Source organism: Myotis nattereri (genome assembly GCF_964212035.1).
Source record: "Myotis nattereri genome assembly, chromosome: 11".
NCBI lineage: Eukaryota > Metazoa > Chordata > Mammalia > Chiroptera > Vespertilionidae > Myotis > Myotis nattereri.
The window spans coordinates 64385464-64410906 of record NC_138086.1 but is presented as its reverse complement, the minus strand read 5'-3'; the positions used below and the strand labels follow the sequence as shown (position 1 = coordinate 64410906).

At 37.4% G+C, this 25443-nt stretch overlaps 1 long non-coding RNA gene across 1 annotated transcript; it reads right to left on the bottom strand.

Annotated features, from left to right (window-relative positions):
* Window positions 1-2551: 2551 nt before the first annotated feature.
* On the bottom strand, window positions 2552-25073 carry LOC308526691. Its single transcript, XR_013996569.1, has 4 exons — window positions 24978-25073; window positions 8000-8105; window positions 6285-6364; window positions 2552-4213 (listed from the first exon to the last, which is right to left on the bottom strand). It is a non-coding gene; the product is annotated as an uncharacterized lncRNA (long non-coding RNA).
* Window positions 25074-25443: the final 370 nt, after the last annotated feature.

Here is a 25443-nt window from a genome sequence, read left to right as displayed (position 1 = left end):
TTCCTCTCCCTTCCTCTCTGTAAAAAATCAATAAAAAATATATTTTAAAAAAAATAAAACTAATGATGGCTTAAATACCTGAAAATGTATCGACTCCATAAAGAAAGTAATGCTGTATTTTCATCAACATCAACACATCTGGTTTTCTTCAATGCCTTTTACTTTCCACAGAGAATCACCTGACTTAAAAGACCAGGTATTCCCCATGCAATGCAGGAATTCTGTGATTTAAAAAGAACATTCAATTCCCTATCTTAAGCACAGCATTCACAGAATACGGTAGGCACTCAAAGTATTCTCTGGGTAAATCATTACAAAACTTTCACCAGCTGTTCCTGAGTAAAACTCACCACTAGGAGCACAACAAGTAGCTACTTCCTCTGAAGAAACAAGTGGCAATTTAGTTTCAGAATGGAAAGATCCCAGTAGAGATGAAAAGATCCCAGTAAAAAAGATAACTGGACTATTGTTATTCACAACATAGCAAAGAAAACATTAGAAGTTACATACCTTAGGGAAAAAAGGGGGAACGGGCCAAACACAAAATATTGGCATGCCAGAATTTTTAACTTAGAAAATATCTGTACAAGAACAAGGGACACATCACATTTAACCACCCATTGTCAATACGTACTGAGCTCACCTCAGAATAAATCAAATTGCAAGAAAATGGCCCAAATGAACTAGAAGACTTCCTGCAACAAACAGTACTATATTTAATAAGCAACACTTATCTCTACGTAGTTTTATAAAGTTCCCAATAACCGAATTTATATGGAAACTTCCTCTGCAAAGAGTAAGATGATTTTGATATTATCAAAGCATAATATGGATGTCAATCAGATGGTAAATTCAATTATCACGAGTTTTTCATTAAAAGAATCTCATGCTTTGTTCAAATGTAGCTTATTGTTAGGAAATTTCCCTTCTTCCACTCTCCAAGTCAGTAAAAAAAATTAGGCAATATTTACATTGAATTTACAATCTGTTTCATTTAAAGGAAGACCCGTATGTCTTGTTATAATTATGTTAATTTAAATGATTGCTCTTACAGGTTACTAGATCCAACTTTTGAAAGTAAAATAAGCTTTGAAATGGAATCTGCCACTTTTATTAACTGAAATACATATTGCAAATATGCTGAGGGTGCCCCTCAGGCATTTGGGCTACATATTCTACTAATTTAGTGGGTGAAAACTGAAATAATTTTATGGCTTATAAAAGAAATAGAAAACCTATATAGTATGCAACAGATAACAGTACGTTTTTAAATGTTTCAGCTACTACAGAAAAATCAGTTATAGAAACCATTATTTATATTTCAATCATAAACACTGCTCTTAAAACACAATCTATATCTGATTTATAACCATCTCTGAAAAACACAGGTTAATGTGCTTGCTTAGTCTTTTTCTCTGGCAAAGAGCCGAAAGTCAGACAATAATTCTGCTCTTACACATCTTGAGGGGGAAAAAAGTCAGATCTCAGTAAGACGAAGAGTCAAAACTGGCAGTTAAATCCATCATGAAGAAAAGAGTGACACTGAAGTGAAATTTCAGAGGATACTGTTCCCTATATTTGCAAGTGTTTACAAAGATTCTAGAAAGCTATCACCGACTTGATGACCTAGGCTTTCAATCTTTACTTTGTTTCCCTAATATGCACCTGCCAGTACTTTGAGCTACACATTTAAATAACAAACGTCATTTTATGTCCTACTTACACTATTCAGTGTCTGCATACAGGGTTACAAATATTATGTGGCATTATGTAGAATATTACTTATAGCATTTTCCAGAAGAGCAACTTTGAGCATCTTTGGAGCATCGGGGCTTGAAAAGCATTTTCTTTTCAATTTCTCAGTTCTTTTTAGGAAGTATTGATGGAGACTGAATTTAAAGTAAAAATGCTAACTTTTGTAAGTTTTAATAAAAAAAGGATTGCTATAAACAAGTTAAGTCAATACTGTTCCAGACAAACGCAGTGACAAGTTGCGCTTGACACTGACAGACGCTGAGCAGCTGCAGCACAGACCTCACAGAAGACGACGAAGGTGCGGACCAGGATCAAGGCAGAGGGGAACCAAGGGGAACCTACGCCGATACACTCTAAAAGTCAGTGAGTAAATCATATCAGAAAGTCAACTTCCAGAAGAACTTGAGCAGTGAACCCCCACAGCTACAATAAATCTTTCCCTTCAAGAATGGAAGACAACAAAATAACATTATACCAGAGGTAGAAAAAAATGAATTATTCACATTCTAACAGGTTTTTCCTGCGGTGTGCGTGTGTGTGAAAGCTTACAAAATTGAAAATGTGGAATAAAGTGGATTCATATTAAGATTTCGTGATAACAGAAAAAATTTAAGAAAAGAATATTTTCCTTGAGAGAAAAATATTTTCCAAAACTGGTTTAAAAAGCACCTATGAAACTGTGCTGTCGGCTGTCACACTGGAGTTTTGGGATTCCTTTATCAAGTGCAGCATAACAAAGGCATTTCACAGCATGACTTTAGGGAAAATGTTATTCGGTCTAGAATCACACAGAAAGCAATGAAGAACTCTTTAATTGTTTATAATACACACATTTTGCTGAGTAGCAGCAGTTGCTCCTGTACATGCCCTTCAAAGGGGGGGGGGGGGGGACAAAAACAATAGAGAGAAAAAAAGAGAATAAAGAATAGCAGCATTAAGTAGAAAGACAAATACTTAAATACATGAAAGAAGGCTTAAAACAAGGAAATGTTTCTGTGCAACTTTCACTTATGCCAAATAAAGTGCACTGCTTAAATGCTCACTGATAACATTTCCCCAGGTTGAAAATAGGAATCTACTTATTGGGATTTCTGATATTGAAACACAAAAAAAGAAAAAATAGGACATTTCTGTATTGCAGCCCTAGTAACTCTCTTCCAGTATTTTTTAACCATTCAGATGTATTTTGTGGGAATATTTATTCACATAATTTTGCTTAATACATTTCTTTCTACACAAGACTGAATTTAAATGTTCTATAACATTTTCAATTACAGTAACAACACACTAATAAATTATAAATTAACAAAATCTTCATATTTGCTTTAAAAATCATTTATCAAACACTAACTTCCAGATTATCTGGAAAATTAAAGATGCAAACTGCTATAAATCTGGCATCCTAATTGATTTCTGATTTTTAAAAGTATATAAAAGTCCCTCAAATTATTCCAAGTTTCACTCAAGAAAATTTTATTTTACTCTTTTCATAAGTTATGAAGCTTACAACCTGCTAAAACATTTACCCAAATGTGGGAAAACTGCCTGGAGATGCAAAGCACAATTAAATAATTACATGAAAAGAACAAATGAAAATACCCGTTAAAACAACATTACTGTACCTGGCAGCACTTAAAACTGGTAATTTGTATTTCTTTTAAAGTTGCATAGCTGCAAGATGATTCAATGCTGATTAGCTGTTGAGCAGTTTTATTTAAGAGGAAAGAATATACTTAAGAAATTACAATTCAGTAGACAATCCAATATTTAATTCATTAAAATGTAATTATGTAACCTGATTTACTCTTTGGACTGCATTCTGATAACATTAAACTTTTAACTTAAAATGTTAAAGTATTTTAGCTTTCCTATGTAGAAGTCTATTTTCCACTCTTGGGGAGAAAATATTAGAACTTGAGATCATGGTCTACATTCAGAGAACGTTTCACTGCTTGATTACATTTCTTGGTTTCACATTTAAGACTTTAATTTATAGGAAGAAGAGTATATGTGGTCTTCAATTTTAAAATAGATGAATGCAGAATCATGTTGGGGAAAACAAAGAGACCCCCAAACTAAAAAACACAACAAATCAAAACACTAGTTGCGCAGTTCTAGAGAGCTTAATAAGAAGTAAATCAACTTTTAAATCAGTTAACTTTGGCGTCTGCATACAAAATGTTTATCAGCATTACCTATGTAGATGACTATTAAGGGATGTGCAGCATTTTCAAAATCCCTGTGAGTCCTTATGTCATGTTTGGTGCACTGAGTTCTGTGGCAAATGTCCTCCCTCCAGCAGGGTTTTTCCCTATATGATTGTCCACCTCTGCATCAACTGAGTCGCACAGAACTCAGATTTTTGGCTGAGTATGCCTGCATTTTTTGTTTTTGTTTTTCCAGAGACAGATCCCCATTTCCTCTTGTTTTTTTAAGCATCTTGAGAAGAGAAGAAAACCTGTGTAAAAGTAGACACATTTTGATTTAAGCAAAGGTCCACACTAGTAATACAAATCAAAACATTCATTTCCCCATGAACATTGATTTAGTTACCGTAAATTTTCACACTTACTATTCTAAAAACTCATAAAAGTAGTGTTCTTCAAAAGAACAGATCAAGGACACACAGAAGGACCAATTAAAGCTTAAAATATCACAAAAAATCACCACCACATAGTTATCTCTCCTCTACAATAAAGACTATGTCAACATTTCAACTTTGTCATTATTCTACTTGTTATGGTGATCTGTGATCAGTGATCAGTGATCTTTGATGTTACTATCGTAAATGTTTTGGAGCACCACACACCATGCCCACATAAGACAAACTTAATAGATAAATGTTGTATGTGTTCTGACTGCTCCAGCAACTGCCCGTTCCCCAGTCTTCTATCCTTCTCCTTGGGCCTCCCTATTCCCCAAGACACAACAATATTGAACAACGGCCAATTAATAACTCTACAATGACCTCTAAGGGTTCATGTGGAAGGAAGAGTCACACATCTCTCACTTTAAGCCAGAAGCCAGAAAGGAGGAAGCTTAGTGAGAAAGGCATGTTGAAAGATGACAGGCTAAAAGCCAGGCTCTTGTACCAGGTAGCCAAATAGTGAATACAAAGGATAAGCTTTTCTTCTTCTTTTCAATTACTGATTTCAGAGAGGAAGGAAGAGGGAGAGAGAGACAGAAACATCCATGATGAGAGGATCACTGATTAGCTTTCTCCTGCACGCCCTGCACTGGGGATCAAGCCATGACCTCCTGGTTCATAGGTTGATGCTCAACCACTTAGCCATGCTGGCCAGGCCAAAGGACAAGTTCTTTTAAGAAGTTAAAAGTGCTACTCCACTGAATGCACGAGTAAGAAAGCTAAACAGCCTTATTGCTGATATGGGCAAAGTTCTACTGGTCTAGAGAAGATCAAACCAGCCACATTCCTCTATGCCAAAGCCTAATCCAAAGCAAAGCCCCAACTCTCTTCAATTCTATGGAGGCTGAGAGGTGAGGAGGAAGAAGAAAAAGCGTGAAGCTGGCAGAAGTTGGTTTATGAAGTTTAAGGAAAGAAGCCGTCCCCATAACATAAAAGTGCAAGGTGAAGCAGCAAGTGCTAATGTAGAAGCTGCAGCAAGTTACTCAGAAAGTCTAGCCAAGGTGATGAAGGTGGCTACATTCCACAACACACTTGCATGTAAACAACACAGCCTTAGATGTCATCTAGGACTTCCATAGCCAGGGAGGAGCAGTCAGTGCCTGGCTTTGAAGCTTCAAATGACGGGCTAACTCTTGCCAGGGGCTAATGCAATTAAGTTGAAGCCAATGCTCCTTTCCAACTTGAAAGTCCCAGGGCCCTGAAGAATATGCTCAATCTACTCTGCTACATAAACAGAAAAACAAAACCTGGAGAACAGCATGTAAACCATGGTTTACAACATGGTTACTGAATATTTTAAGCCACTGCTGAGACGTACTGATCAGAAAAAAAATTCCTTTCAAAACAGTGCTGCTCATTGACAATGTACCCGGTCACCCAAGAGCTCTGATGGGGATGTACAATGAGATGACTTCTGTTTTCTTGCCTAACACAACATCCATTCTGAAGCCCAGGAAATCAAGGACTAATTTTGATTTTCAAGTCTTATTCAAGAAATACATTTTGCAAAGCTGTATTTGCCAGACAGTCATTCCTCTGAAAACCCCCTGGAAGGATTCAGTATTATAGACACCATTAAAAAAAATTAGTGCTTTGTGGGAAGAAGGCAAAACATCAACACTACAGGGGTTAGGAAGTTGATTCCAACCCTCATAGATGACTTTGAGGGGTCTAGACTTCAGTGGAGGAAGTAATTGCAGATGCGGTGGAAACAGCAAGAGAACCAGGATTAGAAGTAGAGCCCGAAGTGGGACTGACTTGTGGCAATTTCATGAAACACCTGAACGGATGAGGAGTAGTTTGGATAAGCAAAGAAAATGGTTAAGAATGTATAATCCAAATAACACTTCAAAAGGCAATTAAAACAAAAAGGGAGAATTACCTATAAAACAGGAAGCTGATGCTTAATCTGAAGGGTGCTCAGGGCAAGATCTATTTACTTCAAACCATTCATCTATGCAGCTAGAAAATAATAAAACCAGAAAAAGTGAAACATTTATGCTTAATTATTAATGTCATGACAGGCATAATAAAAAATGCTTACCTCTTTGCAAAAGAAAAATGAAATACTTTTAAGTGATCATATTTGGCATATACATATAAGTAAAAGATAAAAATGTGCTTATTACATTTTGCTTATTCTAAGCAGTTAAGGAAATAATCTTTGTAAAATTATGCTATAAAATACTTTGAAGTTTAAGCAACAATCATTATAAAAAGAATCAAAAGAACTACCACTTTACCAATATTCAAAATCAAATGACAAATCTGAAAAGCTGTGTTTCGCTTCAAAATATTCATTTATATAAATATCAACCTGTTCATATCACCTATCAATGTAATCAAAAACTGCTTTTAAATTTTAATTCTTGACAATACTGCATCACATTTAAAAAGACCATATTTATATGTGAATATTAAATACTTATTTTAACTCTGTTCCATCCTGTAGTACATATACATACACAAATAAGTATATCATCATCCACTCACATTTATGAAGTATTTGATGATTTTGTTGGGAAGTTAAATATTAGGGTGCACACCATTATCCTGTCGATCTGCACTGTTCAATGCAGTAGCCACGTACCACATGTGGCTGTTTAAACTTAAATTCATTAAGTGAAATGAAAGAAAAATGCAGTTCCTTAGTCACACTAGCCACACTTTAAGTACTCAACAGCCACATGGCTGGTGGCTCCTCTACTAACAGTACGGATACAGAACACTTCTATCACCACAGAAAGCTCCCTGTGGCAAATGATAAACTTAAGTAACTTGCCCAACAGCCAGGAATTTTCCCCAGCAGGATTCAAACTATTTAACATTCTCTCCATTGACACATTTCAAATCTGCACATGCCATAAACCAAGATGGTTTGGCCCTTGCTGGTTTGGCTCAGTGGATAGAGGGTTGGCCTGGGGTCCCAGGTTCAATTCTGGTTAAGGGCACATACCTTGGTTGCAGGTACGACCCCCAGCCCTGGTTGAGACGCATGCAGGAGGCAACCAATCAGTGTTTCTCTCTGTCTCTCCCCATCTCCCACTCTCTTTAAAAAAATGGAAAAATATCCTTGGTGAGGATTAACACAGACCACACACACACACACACACACACACGACAGCTTGGCTAATATTCTTCTTGCAGTTAGTTTAAAATATTTCCTGTGTTGCTCTGAAACCACAAATACTTTAGAAGAAACCAGGTAGAATCTGGAGTCAAACAGATATGGGTAGAACCTCGGCTCTTCCATTGACTAGCCAGGTGGCCTTGGAGAGATTTTTTTTACTATTGTCCCTCAGCTTATTTCCTATTGTGAAATGAGGCTGATACAAGGCTTACATGAGCGACCGATTTTAGAAGCTGTGAACAATACCTGGGTCACAGTAAATGCTGGACAAATGATAGATTTTTGGGTACAAACAGATAGGGGCTTAAATCTTAATTCTAGCAGTAAAAAAAGGGGGCATTATTTGTTAAGAAATGGGGGGAGGGAGTTTCAGTGAAGAAGAAACCTTTTCCGCCCTCACTACAATGTCTGAAACTCTGAGGAAGATCTTCGCTAAAATCATTGTGTGAGCACAGAGATAAACTCACCCTTTATGGTAGATGCACAGACAAGGCAGCCGTGCTATCGTGTCCCCTTGCTGCAAGTCTTCCAGGCATATCGCACATTCCCCAGTATCTTTACTCAGGACATCCTCTGAGGAAAAAGGAAACAAAGGCAGGACAATAAGCAGAAAAAGAACCACGTGAATGCTAACTGATGAAGAGTGATGACTGGCATATTTTGTCAGGAATATATAAAACTCAGCACTCATATTTGAAGTAAAGCGGAAAGACTGCACCAATCTCTACCTAAATGCTGAAAGACAGAGTAAGGTAAGGAAGTTTCCAAAAATTAAGTATTTGTACTATAAAAACCAACAAATTTAATTGTTCCCATAAATATAATAGTTCCTTGTAGAAAAGTATATTCCCTAAGCATTCCCCTTTTAGTTATTAATTTTGAGACCGCAGATTATGAGGAAACACAACTCCATGTGGCCTATAAAAGAGAAGGTAGCAGCAGATGATTTACCCGAAAGGCTGGAGGGGGTACCAGGGCAACTTCTGCAGAAAAAAGGCTTTGGCAGAGGATTTGTGCTTTTGGAATCTAGGGAATAGGCTGAGGTGAGTATTCCCTAGATAACTACTGAGTAGCGCATGAGCTAGTATGTCACAACCAGAGACTCAACCTGAAAAGGATTTCCAGACAAGTAAAGCTGGGTAAGTGAAAAATGCTTAGTAATGGCCCCCTAAAGTGTCCTGCCCCATTTTTCTTTTCTTAATCCTGGAGATCCCACCCACTACCTTAACTCCACCCCATCTCCAACCCCAAGTCTTGCCTCCTTCTCTTGATCTCCATTTTTCTTTTTTTTTTTAAATTCTGGATAGCTTTCCACAGATAGGGAACCAGTTTAATGTAAAACACCTACGAAATCAGTGATAAAGTTAATTGGTATATGGAGACCCACAAAATGAAGGCCACCCTAGTGGCCCCATCCATGTCACAAACCTAACCCAAAAGCAGCATGCACTAAGGGGAACACCTCACTGTCAAAGGAACCTAACACCAATCAGTCCTCCAACTCAGTTCCAGCCAGCTTACCCTACCCTAGGAAGTAGGAGCTGCTAATGGAGCTCCCCGCCACACGTGCCCTTTCTTGTTGTCTCTTTGAACACTCTATAAAACTTGCTCCTGCCCAAAATCCCTCAGAAAGTGCTAGTAGGCAATGTACACCCACAATCCCCGGACTGTTTTCCACTGAATAAAGAACATCAAACTTATTACAAAATTGTTTTAGATTTGACACTAGGAATATGATAGTGAGAACAAAAAGAAAGAAATCTGAAGAAAACACTAGAAGTCTATAATTCCAAATAATCTATAATAATAAAAGCGTAATATGCTAATTAGACCAGACAACCTTCCGGACGAAGCCAGGGCTGTGAGGGAAGCCCAGATCCCGGGTGCTGGGTGCTGGGTGCCAGAGGGAAGTTGGTGCCGGCAGCTGGGGGAAGGAAGGCCCACTCTTGCACAAATTTCGTGCATTGGGCCTCTAGTATAATACTAGTATATTCTCACCACTTAGATTTTTACCACAAAGATATACCACAAATCATATATTTTTTTAAAAAGAACCATCACTTTTTATCAAGTATAAAACATCAATGATTACCTACTAGTTTTACATACCACCAAGGGGAAAAATGCCTCCATTAAACTATGATACAAATCAATTTTAAGATGCATCTCATTTTTCAAAGTATGAAGAAGAAGCATGTCTTAAAATTGATGAAATAGGGTATCATACTTTCTATATTTGGAATACATTAACAATGCATCTAGATTTAAGTCTAAAAGAGCCACAGAATCTAAAATGTCATAAATTAAGAAAATGAGATGGACCAGATTTTAAAAGAGGAAAAGTATTGCCAATGTTATCACCGATAAGGGTTAATCTCCAACATTTATAGGGAACTCATACAACTTAACAAAAGGAACATAAACAATCCAATCAAATAAATGGGCAAAGGACCTAAATAGACACTTTTCAAAAGAGGACATTCAGAAAGCCAAGAGACATGAAAACATGCTCAAAGTCACTAATCATCTGAGAGATGCAAATCAAAACAACAATGAGGTACCATCTCACACCTGTCAGAATGGCTATCATCAACAAATCAACAAACAACAAGTGCTGGAGAGGATGCGGAGAAAAAGGAACCCTCCTCCACTGCTAGTGGGAATGCAGACTGGTGCAGCCACTATAGAAGACAGTATGGAGCAGGGGTCCTCAAACTACGGCCCGCAGGCCACATGCAAATACAAATATTGTATTTGTTCCCGTTTTGCTTTTTTACTTCAAAATAAGATATGTGCAGTATGCATAGGCATTTGTTCACTGTTTTTTTTTTTTTAACTATAGTCCGGCCCTCCAACGGTCTGAGGGACAGTGAACTGGCCCCCTGTTTAAAAAGTATGAGGACCCCTGGTATGGAGTTTCCTCAAAAAGTTAAAAATGGAGCTCCCATTTGACCCAGTGATCCCACTTCTAGGAATACATCCCAAGAAACCAGAAACACCAATCAGAAAGGATATAAGCATCCCTATGTTCATAGCAGCACAATTTACCATAGCTAAGATTTGGAAACAGCCTAAGTGCCCATCAACAGATGAATGGATTAAAAAAACTGTGGTACATCTACACAATGGAATACTATGCTGCTGTAAAAAAGAAGGAATTCTTACCATTTGCCACAGCATGGATGGAACTGGAGAGCTTTATGCTAAGTGAAATAAGCCAGTCAGAGAAGCATAAATACCACATGATCTCACTAATTTGTGGAATATAATGAACAACATAAACTGATGAACAAGGACAGATCCAGAGACAGAGAGGCATTGATTGGACTGTCGGGCCTTAGAGGGAAGGTAGGGGAAGGTGGGGGTAGGGGGGGCGGGGTCGACCAAAGGACTTATATGCAAACATATAGGCCTAACCAATGGACACGGACAACAGGGGGGTGAGGGCAGGAGCGGGGGGATAGGGGGTAACGTGGGGATAAGGACACATATGTAATATCTTAAATAAAAAAAATATATATTTATTAAAAAAAGGAAGAAAAAGTATTAACATATTTTTGCTATAGAAGTCTATGTACCAGATTCTCAACACCAAATGAAAGTAAGTAGAAATCCACTAAGTACAGGCTTCTGAATACATTGTTCACAGAAAAGTAACTGTCTTACAATACATTTAAGTTGATCTATGATTGTCAAGTCTCATTTGTTTATTGCAATAGTTTTTTTTTTTATTAATCTTTGATTTGGGATAACTTTAATATCTTAAAAGGCCTTGGTTTTATCTTGTTTATAAGAACATTTATTTACAGTGCAACAAGGATAAATCTAATCTGCATATATCTATCGTAACAATATATTTTGAAAAATAAGAATGTTATGTTATACTTTGTAGGTATTAAGTTTAAAAACTTTTTGTTTAATCTAGAATGCCATTATTAAAATCAGTCATGTTAATCATAGGCTCCCTAAATCTTAGTAATGAAAAATTATCAGAGCTGTATTTTTTATGTTAAGAAAGGTACACCTATATAGAAGAACATTCCAAGCACATTCATTTCAACACAGGAGTAGCCCTCTGTTTATTCACTGTAAATAGTTTCTAGTGGCACGATCTCTGCTCAGAAAATTAAAAGCCAATGTTAGCATATTATTGCTCCTGCTCAACTGCGTTTTGATAAGCATTTCTGAGTTAAGACAGTTCACTCATTGCAAAACCTCAGTTACTGCCTCAAATAGCAAATGCTTAATTTTCAAATTTGAAAGTAATTTCCAATAGAATCTGTCTTTGTATTTTTGAAAATACGTTTTTTTTTGAAAATCCACTACACAATGTGATTAACTGTCGCCTACCTGAGGGTTTGCTAGAGTATGCACCTATCCCACCCCATCATGACATGGTCTTTTCATTCAATTTTGAGCTTATTAGTAATGTGATGCATTCAGCATTAAAAACGGCCTGCAAATACCACTAAATCCAGGACACTGAAGCATCTTCAAGACAGCTGAGGAAAGTTTATTAAGAATCTTCAGCCAAGCCCTAGCCGGTTTGGCTCAGTGGACAGAGTATTGGCCTGTGGACCAAAGGGTCCTGGGTTTGATTCTGGTCAAGGGCACGTACCTTGGTTGCAGGACCCCTGGGCCTGGGCCCTGGTCAGGGCTTGTGCAGGAAGCAACCAATCGATGTGTTTCTCTCATATGGATGTTTCTCTCTGTCTTTCTCTCTCTCTTCCACTTTCCCTAAAAATCAACGGAAAAATATCCTCGGATGAAGATTAAAAAAAAACAACAAACAAAAAAACTTCAGTCAAACAACTGAAAACATTCATGAGGCTACTTATTACCCATGGTGATAAGGAGGCGATGCCCGAGGACCTGGACACAATGAGAGCAGACTACTAGTATTAAGGAGCCAAAACTGATCTCAGGGAAGCGGAAGGGGGAGCACTAATGGACTCAACTTCCAGAGCTGGCTACTCTGGAACCTTCCTCGCCACCAGCACTGATCAAATGGAGAGGCAGGCCATCAAGATTGTGAACAGGAAACTAAACTGAATTGCTTTTTCAAGTGTTGTTGCTCATCTACCTAAATATCAGTTTCATTCTTTGTCTTATTTGTGTGGTCTAAGCACTAATTTAGATGTACTGAAATAGAAAATTAAACCTGGAAGAGAGCAATGATTTTTAGCCAGAGGTGGACACCAGAATCACTTGGGTATGCATTCTGTCTCAACGTAAGAAAAAAAATTACATATACCTGGACCCATCCCCAGAGATTCTGAAATATACACCTACCTGAAATCACAACTACTATTAAGGAAACAGCATACTGAAGCAGAAAGAGCATAAGACTTAAAGTTGAAAACATAATATCAATTTCCGTTCTCACTATTGGTTAGCTAGGCAACCGAAAAATCTTGGTAAACCTTGAATTTCCTTTCACTCTTTTTTAACTCCACATATTATGGAGATGAAATTTTAAAGAATTATGTGAAAAACTTTGTTGTAAAACTATACAAAGTATTAGAAAGTACTTTGCAGACTTCTCCAATAACAAAGTTATCATTTTTCTATTTTTCCCCCTCCCCATTCTGGTATTCTAGTTGTTTTAATTTTATACAATGTCAGAAATAATGCCTTGGCCACCAGAAACTTCTATGGAATACTCCCTGACCTAGCGACTTCTAGAGACCTATTACAATAGACAGGCTGGGAACAACCCCCTCAAATGATACTGCCTAATTAATTTAAGTGTTTTGGCTTCATTCTATAGATAAAGGTATTATAAATGTCCACTTTGTTACATGCTTTTAGATATATTTAAGTCTTTTAAATTTTTTAATTTTACAAGGTAACTAATGTTACCTCCATTTTACTGATAAGCAAATTGAGGCTCAAAGAAGTTAAGTAACTTACCAGAAAAGTTACAACTAGTGAGTCCTGGACTCAGAATTCAAATTTAAACTAATTACTTGGCCTTTTTACTACTTCATGAATTTTGCTACAAGAAACAATTTCACTTTGAAATAACATAATTACACAAATGAACTGTTTTAGGCAACTTTAAGTTTGAAATACTCAATATGGAGATGGCTTACCCTATGTAAAGAAAACAGCTCAAGGCTAGTCATATACTTCATCTTCGAAAGTTACTAAACTGTTATAAAAACTGGTATGAGAAATGAGCTTACATGTTTCTGCTAACTTCCTTCTACTGGACAGGAAAACAGTGCTGTCCACAGAACTCTCTGTGACCACAGAAACAGTCTCCCATCTGTGCTGCCCCAAATGGTAGCTACAAGCCACATATGGCCCAAAAGGAGCACTTGAAATGTGGCCAGTGCAACTGAGGAATTGCATTTTAAATTTTATTTTATTTTCATAAAATATGAAACCTTAAAATATAGAGAAGGAGCATACATTTATAAACTAATTAAAAACTTCCGTAAATTGATATTTCACTTGTAGCCTCAAGCTCTTAATTTTCATTGTCCAAAGAAATTATTTAAAATTCAAGCAGCCAAATACATAAAATTAAAATATTTAGCAAGTACAAGCACATATCCATACAGTAAATTGCAGATCGAGGCACATGAATAAAAGCAGACAGCCAATATCCTTTTGGGGGGTGGGGGGGGGGAAAGGAAAAGAAAAACAACAAATAAAACCAAATTTGTTTAAGGCAGCCAAGGAAATTCCATGCGAAAATTTCATAATCATCACAACTCTATTTTCAGATCAAGCATCCAAACAGGTATATGATCTTTTCAGCAAAATACAATGCCAAGCACTATTATGGGTCAGGCGTTTTACCTGAAGACTTATTTTTTGTTCTTGAACCCTCAATGATAGCAGTAGAAAACAAAAGCAGCTGAAATGTGAAATAATCCCTAGAAAAATCAAGAATTAAAAAAAAATTCACAACATTAGTAAGAAGCATTTACTCAAAGTATGAAAAATTGGGGCTTGCAAGGTTTATTAATAAGTACTTTGTGACAAAGTTATCTCTAATGAACTTAAAAGAAGTTAACATTATTCTAGATTATAGGTCCAAGAGCTGATACTATACTCAAATATACTCAGGAGAATTAGAAATGATATTTTAACAAAAGGAAATTGTCTTTTTTAGTGTAAGACAAATATATCAATAAAAACATGGGATAGCTTTCATTAAACTATTTAAAACTCAAAGTTCCTAGTCAGTGTCAGTTTTTATAACTTCTTACAAAACTTACTGTTTCCAGGAGGAATTACTAGCTTCCTCTGCTTAGATGCCATTGACAATTACTGCATCAACACTTTCTTTGGTTTAAATATAACTGAGAATTGACCAAAAAAATAAGCCACTTTTCATCTGCATTGTTAGAAACTTAATTTAAAACTAAGACTGACCTGGCTGGTGCAACTTGGTTGGACCAAGAGGCTGCCAGTTGGATTCAGTGCACATGCCGGGTTGGGAGCTTGATCCCCAGTGGGGGGCATGCAGGAGGCAACCAACTGTTATTTCTCTCCCTCTCCCTACCTCTCTCAAATCAATAAAAAAAATACATAGATAGATAGATATGGATATATATATATATATATGTATATATATATATATTTAAATTAAGACTAATTCCTCAAAAGGGAATAGAACTTGTAACTCTTCTGATGACTTTTAAGAAAAAACACATGCATTCTTGGGAATATTTTGAAAATCACCATTGGGCACCCTCTCCAAGAAAATTTAAGTAAAATAAAATAGAACCCAAACTGAAAGTAAAATATACAAAAGGAACACTAACTCGATACTTACATATTTAGCTTTCTTGGGCCTTTTTGTTCTTAACTTACCTAAAAAAGCTAGCTCAGGATAAAGTACTTTATAAAATTAACTAGAGGCCTGGTGCATGAATTCATGCACACTGGGGTCCCTCGGCCTAGTTGGCCGACTGGAGCTGTCTTGCCCAGTCCCGATTAGGGCCATTGGGGCTGTCTGTGGGTGTGTGTGGGCGGGGGGTGGGGGAGTTGGTATTGCAGAGGTTGGCCAGCCAGAGATAGGGTCCAATCGTGGCCACCGGCGGTGGGGAAGGGACATGGGTGGTTGGCCGGCTGGGGGTGGAGAGGAGGGACACGGGAGGTTGGCCGGCCAGCCCCAATGGGGGCCGGCCCACGGGGGGCGGGGAGGGAGGGACCACAGGAGGTTGGCTCTGGGAGTGTACTGACCACCAGGGGGCAGCTCCTGCATTGAGTGTCTGCCCCCTGGTGGTCAGTGCGCATCATAGCAACTGGTGGTTTGGTCACTTAGGCTTTTATAGATATACAGATTATCTCACAAGCTGCAAAAAGTCATACAAATCACTTAAGAAATTATCACACTGCCTAATCTTCAAATCAAATTAACTTTCATATGCCCTTTGTCAAAAATCAACAATAAACCAAAATTTAAAACCAACTGCTACACTGATTTGCTAAACCCTAAACAAGTATTTTTAAATGTACTGCCCACATAAAAAGAAACTGCTGAATCTATAAAAAAATAGAGTAAGTATACTTTGAACTAAACTTAGTTTCAGGTCCCCTTTTGTTTTGAATCACTACAGAGCAAAACAACATTCCAAAATAAACTCCACCAAACCAAATGTAGCCTCTTAATGGCAACAAAAAAGGAACCAAACAATCGGATAATATGTTACTATAGACAGTTCTAGGTTCAAACTCCAACTCTCCATCTTATTCAGGAAAATAATGGGGATAACAATACCTACTTCATACGGCAGTGGTAAGATTTAAATAGGGTACTACCTGTTACATGTCTAGCACTGTACCTGGCAAGAGCAGGTTTGTTCTGAGGACTAGTTACGTGATTAATGGCAAGAAAGAACTCTTCCTCTGAGTTTGCTTTCTCCAATCTAAACAAGCGATGAAACCTGCAGGCTGTACCTGTCTCTCAAGATTGCTGAGAGGCCGTAATGAGACAAGCAAATGAAAGGCAGTCTCATGGAAAAAGAACACGCTTGAACTTGGCACCAACTTCTTCATCTTCTTCAAATAAATTGTAGGTCATAATACCTACATCTGACACTGTCTTCAATATTGATGATTAAAAATAAAAGAGCAAATGAACATAAAAATATTTAAATATAAAAAAATTTACCTATCACCTTATTGAAGTAAAGTGAAAAAGGTCAACTCAAGTGTGTATGCCTATTGCTTTTGTTGATGGAGGCTAGAGTGTTGCAGTCTTTCCCTTCTGCTTCCACCTGATCTGTAAGAAAATTAGCAGGCTGAGTGATAAATACTGTACAAGGATCACAAACTCAAATGCCTATAGGGGAGTTGCCAGAAAACATTAAAGTAGCTCATCTTTAAAAAACTATGTTTATAAACAGCCCAGTTGTGACAATAAATGTCAACTGAATTTGGCTTTGGTTTCAGGGATTAATAGGTAACCGTGGTAAATTGGTACACACAGTCTTATTAAAGAGGCATTATGTATCGAAAGGAGCTAGCTGCAAAGTTTTTAGGTGATATTTCTTAATTTCAAAATACTGATTCAAAAAACATGTTTGATACTGTGTAAGCCAAACAAAAAAATGTCTGTGAAACAGATGTAGCCAATACTTTGCAACCTCTGTATTAAAGAAATAAGAATAAATTCTACGAGGGAACAGAACCTAGATTTTGCATATTCTAGCAAGTAGCACAGTGTTTTACACACAGTAAGTTCACAATAAATATTTTTTGAACAGCTAATGAAACACAAGATCTCAGGAGACTAGAGAAAACACAAAACAACCAATGAGCAGCCAATGGACAAAGAAAATGCCCCAAAGCCAGGGGTTTGCTGCTGCAGTGACCTGGGCACTTGGTAGTCTGTTACTCAAAAACAAATTACAGACAAGCAATATTAAACATGCAGTAAGTAGGGTATTATTTCCCATGAGCTCTTCTCAAAAGATTTATATGCGGATGAATTTCAGCTAACCAAAAGATACCTGAAAAAACTTACGCAAAACCAGTTTGAAATTCAAATGGTAAAAACAAATGCCATTCATATCAGTAACAAAACTATAAAATACCAGACATAAACTTTAAAAAAAAAGCAGCACTGAGCATAAAACTGTGTGTATCTTCCTTATAGTTATTTATGATTTAATAAAGGGTAAAACACACAGTCCAGTTGAGTCTTATGTTAATGAATAATAAACTATACTTTATGTGCACTCATCTGTACACTGTATTTAATTAACATAAAATATCTGGAGAGTAAGAATAGGAACCCTCACTAAGAGAATTCCACAATATAAAACCTAACAAAATTAACTCACATTTTCCCTCTGAAACCTGGGGCTTCTAAGAGTGGCTCTCATCACCCTAAATCCGTTTCATCAACTATTATAATGTTGATAATACACTAAGATTTTGTACTTCAAATTATACATGTACCACATATAGTATGTTTTAGTGTGATCTGGGGATATTTAAAAATCTTTCTAGAAAGCACTTTAGAACATTTTGGAAGAAAAAAAATCTTATACATACAACAAATGGGAACGTTAACTTTTTTTTTATTGAAGAAATAAATGACTTGCCTCTTAGGATTAAGCCTCGGGTTAAACTTTTACACTTCTGTATGATTTATTGATGGGCTGATCCACGCATTTATTTATTTCATACTCTGGGTTGTAATCCAATACCATGCCATATTAATTGTGTTGCTCACATTGTTCACTGGGATCTCTTTCAGGTTGTTCTGTGTGTCCCTGGACCTAATCTCATCTTTTTGGTTTTGAGCAACTCCTGGCTTTCAGACAATACAGATCGCCAGCCTAGAACGAACCCTTTCTTCAAGGAGCCCTGGTTCTCTCTACCAGAGAATGGTATTTCAAAACCAAGAACTGGTGTCAAAGATTTTTTCAGTAAAAAAGCATTACAAGGGAAGTGCTAGGAAGTGAGGTGAATGCTAAGGAGTACAGTTTAAAGGGGTTAAGATAAAAGTAACTATAATCTAGGACAGCGGTTCTCAACCTGTGGGTCGCAACCCTTTGGAAGTCGAACGACCCTTTCACAGGGGTCGCCTAAATACATCCTGCATATCAGATATTTACATTACGATTATAACAGTAGCAAAATTACAGTTATGAAGTAGCAACGAAAATAATTTTGTGGTTGGGGGTCACCACAACATGAGAACTGTATTAAAGGGTCACGGCATAGGAAGGTTGAGAACCACTGATCTAGGAGGTGCTAAAGGATCAAGAACACTGGGGATCCCAAAATCAGTTTAGCAGAAAATGAAAGAAATGAAGTAAATCATAAATACTATAAATATATTTTTTTAAAATACTATAAATATTTAGACGGCAAAGGAATAAGACTATCTAGAATATTTTTCTTTTTTACTTTTAATCTTACATTACCTTAATACACTGTTAAGATGTTAAGAGTTAAATACAATTCTCCAAAGGCAGAGCCTACCCTGAAACCAAGCCCTAAGTGAGTGTCTGGGGAGATACTTCTCAAGGCCACTCTAGGCAAATCCAGGAAGTGTTCTGAATTATCAGGGCCAAAGTGACTTATGGGGGAAGGGGGAGGAGAGAAAAGGCATTTTTTAAAAAAACGTTATACAAGCAATAAGTGGTCATTGAAAAAATATTCACAAGTCATTTCTTTTAACAGTTCAAACATCTTTCTTGAAGTGAACAAAATACTCAATGACCCTCTGTAAAATCCTTAACTCCTCTCCTTGAGAAAAATCCTTTAATTTTTACATCTGAAAGGTCGATCCCTGGCATGTTGTAGAGAACAGCTAGGTGCTCTCCTACGCTCTCTACCACAAAGTGAGTCACTCCACCACCAATCCTCCGGTCCTGGTGACTCCTCCCTCCCCAAGTCCAGCAATCACTAAACCCAATTCTTCCTATGCTTCTGTGATAACTTCCTCCTCCCAGCACATCATAACCATTTCCCACATAAAGTACCATACTATTCTCCAAACTGGTCTGTAAATAAACTTTTTATATTTATTTTTATAATTGACAGTATTACAGATGTTCCCCACTTTCCCCCTTCTTCCGGCACCTGCCCCCGCCAAGGCCTTCAAGGCATTACAGTCTGTGTCCATGGGCTATGCATATCTATATATATAAAAGGCTAATATGCCAGTTTCGGCCCAATCCCCACAGGCCAGGCCAAGGGACCCCACCGGTGCACCTGCGGAGATTGGGCCGAAACTAACTCTCTGACATCCCCCGAGGGGTCCCGGATTGCGAGAGGGCACAGGCCAGGCCGAAGGGCCCCACTGGTACACGAATCTGTGCACGGGGCCTCTAGTATGCATGTGTATTATTTGGTTAATCTCTTCCCAATTCCCCTCCTCTCCCCTTCCCTCTGAAATCTGTGAGATTGTTCCATGCAGCCATGTCTCTGGACTTTTTTGTTCATTAGATTCCACAAGTAAGTGAGATCATGTGATATTTGTCTTTCTCTGACGGGCTTATTTCTTTTAGCACAATACTCTCCAGGTCCATCCATACTATCACAAAAGGTAAGATCACCTCACACCTGTCAGAATGGCTATCATCAATAAAATCCACAAATAACAAATGTTGGCAAGAATGTGGAGAAAAGGGCACCCTCGTGCACTGCAGGTGGGAATGCAGTATGGTGCACCCACTGTGGAAAGCAGTATGGAGTTACCTCAAAAAATTTAAAATGGAACTGCCTTCTGCCTCACAGATTCCATGTCTGGGAATTTGATGGAGGAAGCCCAAAACACTAATTCAAAAGAATATACACACCTATGTTCACTGCAGCATTATTTACAATAGGCCATATTTGGAAGCAACCCAAGTGCCCATCAGCAGCAACCCAAGTGCCCATCAGCAGATGAGTGGATAAAGAAGCCGTGGTAGCCCTATCCGGTTTGGCTCAGTGGATAGAGCATTGGCCTGTGGACTGCAGGATGCCAGGATCAATTCTGGTCAGGGCACATGCTCTGGTTGCGGGCTCGATCCCTAATAGGGAGTGTGCAGGAAGCAGCCAATCAATGATTCCCTCTCATCATTGATGATTCTATCTCTCTCCCTTCCTCTCTGAAATCAATAAAAATATATTTTTTTTTAAAAAAAAAGAAGCAGCAGCAGCAGCTGTGGTACATTGACAGAAGGTAACTATTTTTCTATAGAAATCCCATGTAGGTTTTAGAATAGTTTTTCTAACCTCTTCTGGGACACTGTCTACTTTGAAATTTCCATAATATGGAATAAGAGATGTGACACTTTCTACTGAATTAATTTTTTTACTTCATGGCTTGACAGCCAATTTATAGTACAAAAAAAAAAAATCACTTCACTTCAATGACGCCCTATAATCTATGAAGTCATTTAAAACTGCAACCAGGAATCACACTTAAAACTCAACCACAGAAATCACCAATGCAAATAAATGCACACAGGCACCAAATCAAATAACAGAAGTCTGGCACTCTCTCTCCGGGGAACACATCCCTGCCTTTCCCTTTCCCTTACCTCCCCCCAATCCCCACCCCTCTAGGCCTGTAATTATTAGCTTCCTCACTCCTAAGCTCCACTGGCCCTTCCTTTACCTCTATAACTTGTTTCCTAAGCACATTTCTTCTAGAAATTACTTCTTCTACCTCTATAATTTATCAAATAAATGTTCTCTTACAAAAAAAATAAAATACATAACAAATCTTCCACAGAAGGGCAAGTTCACAGAAACTCAGGCAATAATCACCTCCTTATTTAAAATTCTGCTTGGAGGTTGCTGGCAATTTTTTTTTAACCTCACTTGTTAAGAGACATGCCCATTCAGGAAACATCCTGAACTCAGAAACATTAAAATGTGTGTGTGGGGGGGTAAAGGATGTGTGTCTTAAACCCAAGAAAATGTAGTATATAAGGCAGAAAGCAAGTTTATAACTTAAAATGGGAACCACAACTGGCTGAAAAGCCAGACAGTATTTACAGAGGGAGAAAGCATGTTCCTGCCTGCACCAGCGCACATGGAAAGCCAGGCCACCTGAAGGCTCAGGAGCACACTGGAATAGAGCGCCCGCTGCAATCTACCTCCACATTCCAGTGAGCGTGACAGCACTTTCTCACAAGGTGGGATCCTTATAACTCACTTTCATTACAGAACAAGTTCCCTTCCAAATGACTCAATGCATATTTCTTCAAATATGTCAATTTAACATCTTACTTCTTTCTGATGACTTGAAAAGGCTCTGCTTTGATTCACTACATGAGTTTATAATGAATTCTCAGAAGACAAACTTATTTCAAGCTACCCCTCCTCCAGGCACAAGTGCACACACACAAATAATACCAATTAAAAATAAAACAAAGTTTTCTTAAATACAAATCTTACTGCCCTCAATCACAGAATTCTAAAATAAAAACTGAACTTTATAATAGACACAAAACATGCTAAGACCCAGTGAAGTTTAAAAACCAACAAAACCAAGACTAAGAATTTGCTGACAATATTTATCTCATGTTTTTGGTTTGTTCTTAAACATTTCAGAAGATGGGGGACAAGGAAATGAAGAGGGAGTATGCTCATAAAATTTGTATCATGCTCACAGACGACACAATGAATTACTAGGTGCATAAACGGAAGAACATGAAAGAGGGAAAGGTATATGAGATAGGCAGTCCCTGATTTAAGGGCAGCCTATACATACGGACACTCATTGTGGCATTTTGAAATTTTTCCCATCCTGCCAAAATGCCACCAGCAGTAGATAACCACTCACAACACTCTGAATCATTCCCACTGTGATCACTTTGGACCTCCTATCTGAACCTCTGCTGAGCCAGCTGCCTAAACCCTGAGGAGCTTCCACCTAGTCAGTCAATTCTGTTCTTCAGTTACTGGACTTGGTATTTTGATATATTCACAGATTTTTTTTTAAGTTGTTGTGGGCTAGTCTAACATTTAGACTATCATCTCTGTGAGTATGAATTTGAAACTCCATATTACCAACTTATATTCAAATTTCTATAATTCATCCTCTTCTGGAATTTGACTATAAATATATCCAGCATGAAAAACAAGTCCAGTTCTCCTTGCTAACTGTGAATGTTTGTATAGTTAAGTCAATATACATATAACAAATAAAATTAAAAAATTCAGATCTAGCTACTTTAGATAAGGCTGCAAAAGGTATAAATTAATAAGCACTATGCTGAATAAAATTCTCTTTTGAGATGTTAAAAAAGAGACAACAGGCCAAAGATGGAGTCACTTGTGTTAAGTCCCAAGTCAGCAAATCAAGGCTTAAAACCTCACGTACAGCCGGGCCTTGACTTACGAGTTTAATTCGTTCCGTGACCGAGCTCGTAACTCAAATTACTCATATGTCAAATTAACAGTGAACGAGTGAGACACATGATGCTGGGCTGATGTTGTGGCATTCACTGATGTTCGCTGCACCAACTAGGGGTGGGGTATCTGAAGCTGGCTCATAACTCGAATTTTAGCTCGCAACTCAAAGCAAAAAATCGGCCGAGAGATGGCTCGTATCTCGAAAAACTCGTTAGTCAGGACACTCGTAAGTCAAGGCCCCACGGTAATTGCAATTTCAGCCTCTCTCAGGAATGTAACCTATAACCAGTCAATCTGAAATTAGCTGATCAACACTAGTGAGGTAATCTGTCAGACAGACCCATCTTCCCCTAAAGCAGTGGTTTTCTACCTTCCTAATGCACGGACCCTTTAATACAGTTCCTCATGTTGTGGTGACCCCTAACCATAAAAATATTTTCGTTGCTACTTCATAACTGTAATTTTGCTACTGTTATGAATCGTAATGTAAATATCTGATATGCTATCTGTGTGTTCCGATGGTCGTGACCCACAGGTTGAGAACCGCTGCAAAGAAAGATGACCTTGCCTGAAACTACTGGCTCTTTCCTAACAACTTCCTTATCTGGCCCCACCTTTGCCTATAAAAGCCCTTCATTATGTACAGCCCCAGTATCCGCTAGATGGGATGCTGCCTGATTCCTGAATCACTGAATAAAGTCAATTAGATCTTCAAATGTATTCAGCTGAATTTTGTTTAACAACACAATTTAGATGCATATTTCTCTAAGGAATCAACTTCTATGAATTCAAATATAAAGCTGTGAGGAGTCCAAGTGACTAAAAAGGGTCTGTTTCAAAGATTCTGACTCACCTAAATCTTTTGTTTACAGTATCTCCAAGTAGAAGACTACCTATTGGTTAAGATACCAAATAAGTGATATAGGAAACTTTAATGACTTTAGCCAAATATTGACACATAAAAGACTGTTTTCTAAATATATTATACAAAAAGTAAATGTACAGAATACTAAGACTGTGTACAACTATTTCACATGGTCAAAAGAAATACATTTGTGCTTTTAAAGTTCAAGGCCAGAGTATTAAGATTTAAGGATATTTACTTTAAAGAGACCGATAATAAACATAATAATAGAGTAACAATAAGATAATGGAGTAAAGATAAGAAACAAGCCCAATCACTTTTACCTCAAATTTGAGGTAAAATGGAAATGCTTTTTATTTCTTAAGTAACTGAAATTCAACTAGATTATGCAAAGTAGCCAATTCAATTTTATAATATAAAAAGGTCTGGATATAATCAACAGGTACATTTACTAAACCCTACTTTTTACTTACTCACGGAAAATGAATGGGACAAAGTGCTCTACTGTCACCACTATAACAGTGTGGCTGAAACACTATCTTATCAGAGGCTCCTAAACCAATTTGAAAAACAACAACAAAAAAAAGCTACTCAAAGTAACATGACCATTTCAGTGTTAAATTCTACCTCTCCCAACATTATTTTTTTAATGAGTAGAAATCCCAGATTGTTAAATGCTCCTACATTGATCAACCTTTGGATGGATCCCAGATTGTAGGATCCATCTCTGTTTTAGTCAGTTTCATCTCAAGTTCCTAACACCATACCTTGAGAGTATTCACAAAACATTTGTTGAATTAAGTCAACCTATCAATTGGATTCACTGTTTACTGGAACTCTTCCGACTTATTCTATTTCAAACCAAATTGTACATCTCAAAAATCTAAAATTTATCATACACTTTTGAAGTTTGTCCTTCTATTCATGAAATTTTGGGAAAAGCTCTCATTTTTCCTTTATTTTATCCCATTTATTTAAAGTCAGGAGTGAACTATTTGATTTTTTTTTTCCAAGTCTATTCCAAAATGTACCAAAACCACATGGAAAATCTCTTCCAGGGTTTTGAATATCTAGAGACATTGTGGTCAGAAAATAATGGTACAACCCTTTAAAGCACCAGGCCTAATTAGAGCACCAGTGGGCCTCCAAGGCTCATGGTGGTGCTTCCTGTCCTTTTAAATGTTACCTGAAACATGAAGTTCATTAAATCTAAGTAATCCTCATTTAAAACATTAAAGCACAGGACTTACCATTATAGGTTATTCTTGGCTTTGTTAAACACATCACAAGATGTAAATCCATTTCATCTGAGGGTACAAATTTTGAGCATACAGGGCACTTAAATCCTAAAAAGTAAAAGAGAACCATGTTACTTAACTATTCTGAATATCCAACTATGATTTTTTTACAAGCATGGGAGATAAAGAGCATTTCAAACTTCAATATTACACTTATAATATTATACTACTTATGTACAACTTGGGATATTACAGTTTGTGACTGTAATATCCAACTTAAATCAGTTTATGAAGATCATCCCATTTCCAATAAAACAAGTTCAAATGAGGAGAATTTGGTTCACTACAAAACTCCCCTATCTTTTTCTAATTTAAGGGCCCAATCCCTCTCATATCTTTCTCATTTTCTTTTACATTAACCTGAACTTATGATTGTATTCTAACTGTGCTGTGGAAATTACCTTCCCCAGCTCAGTAT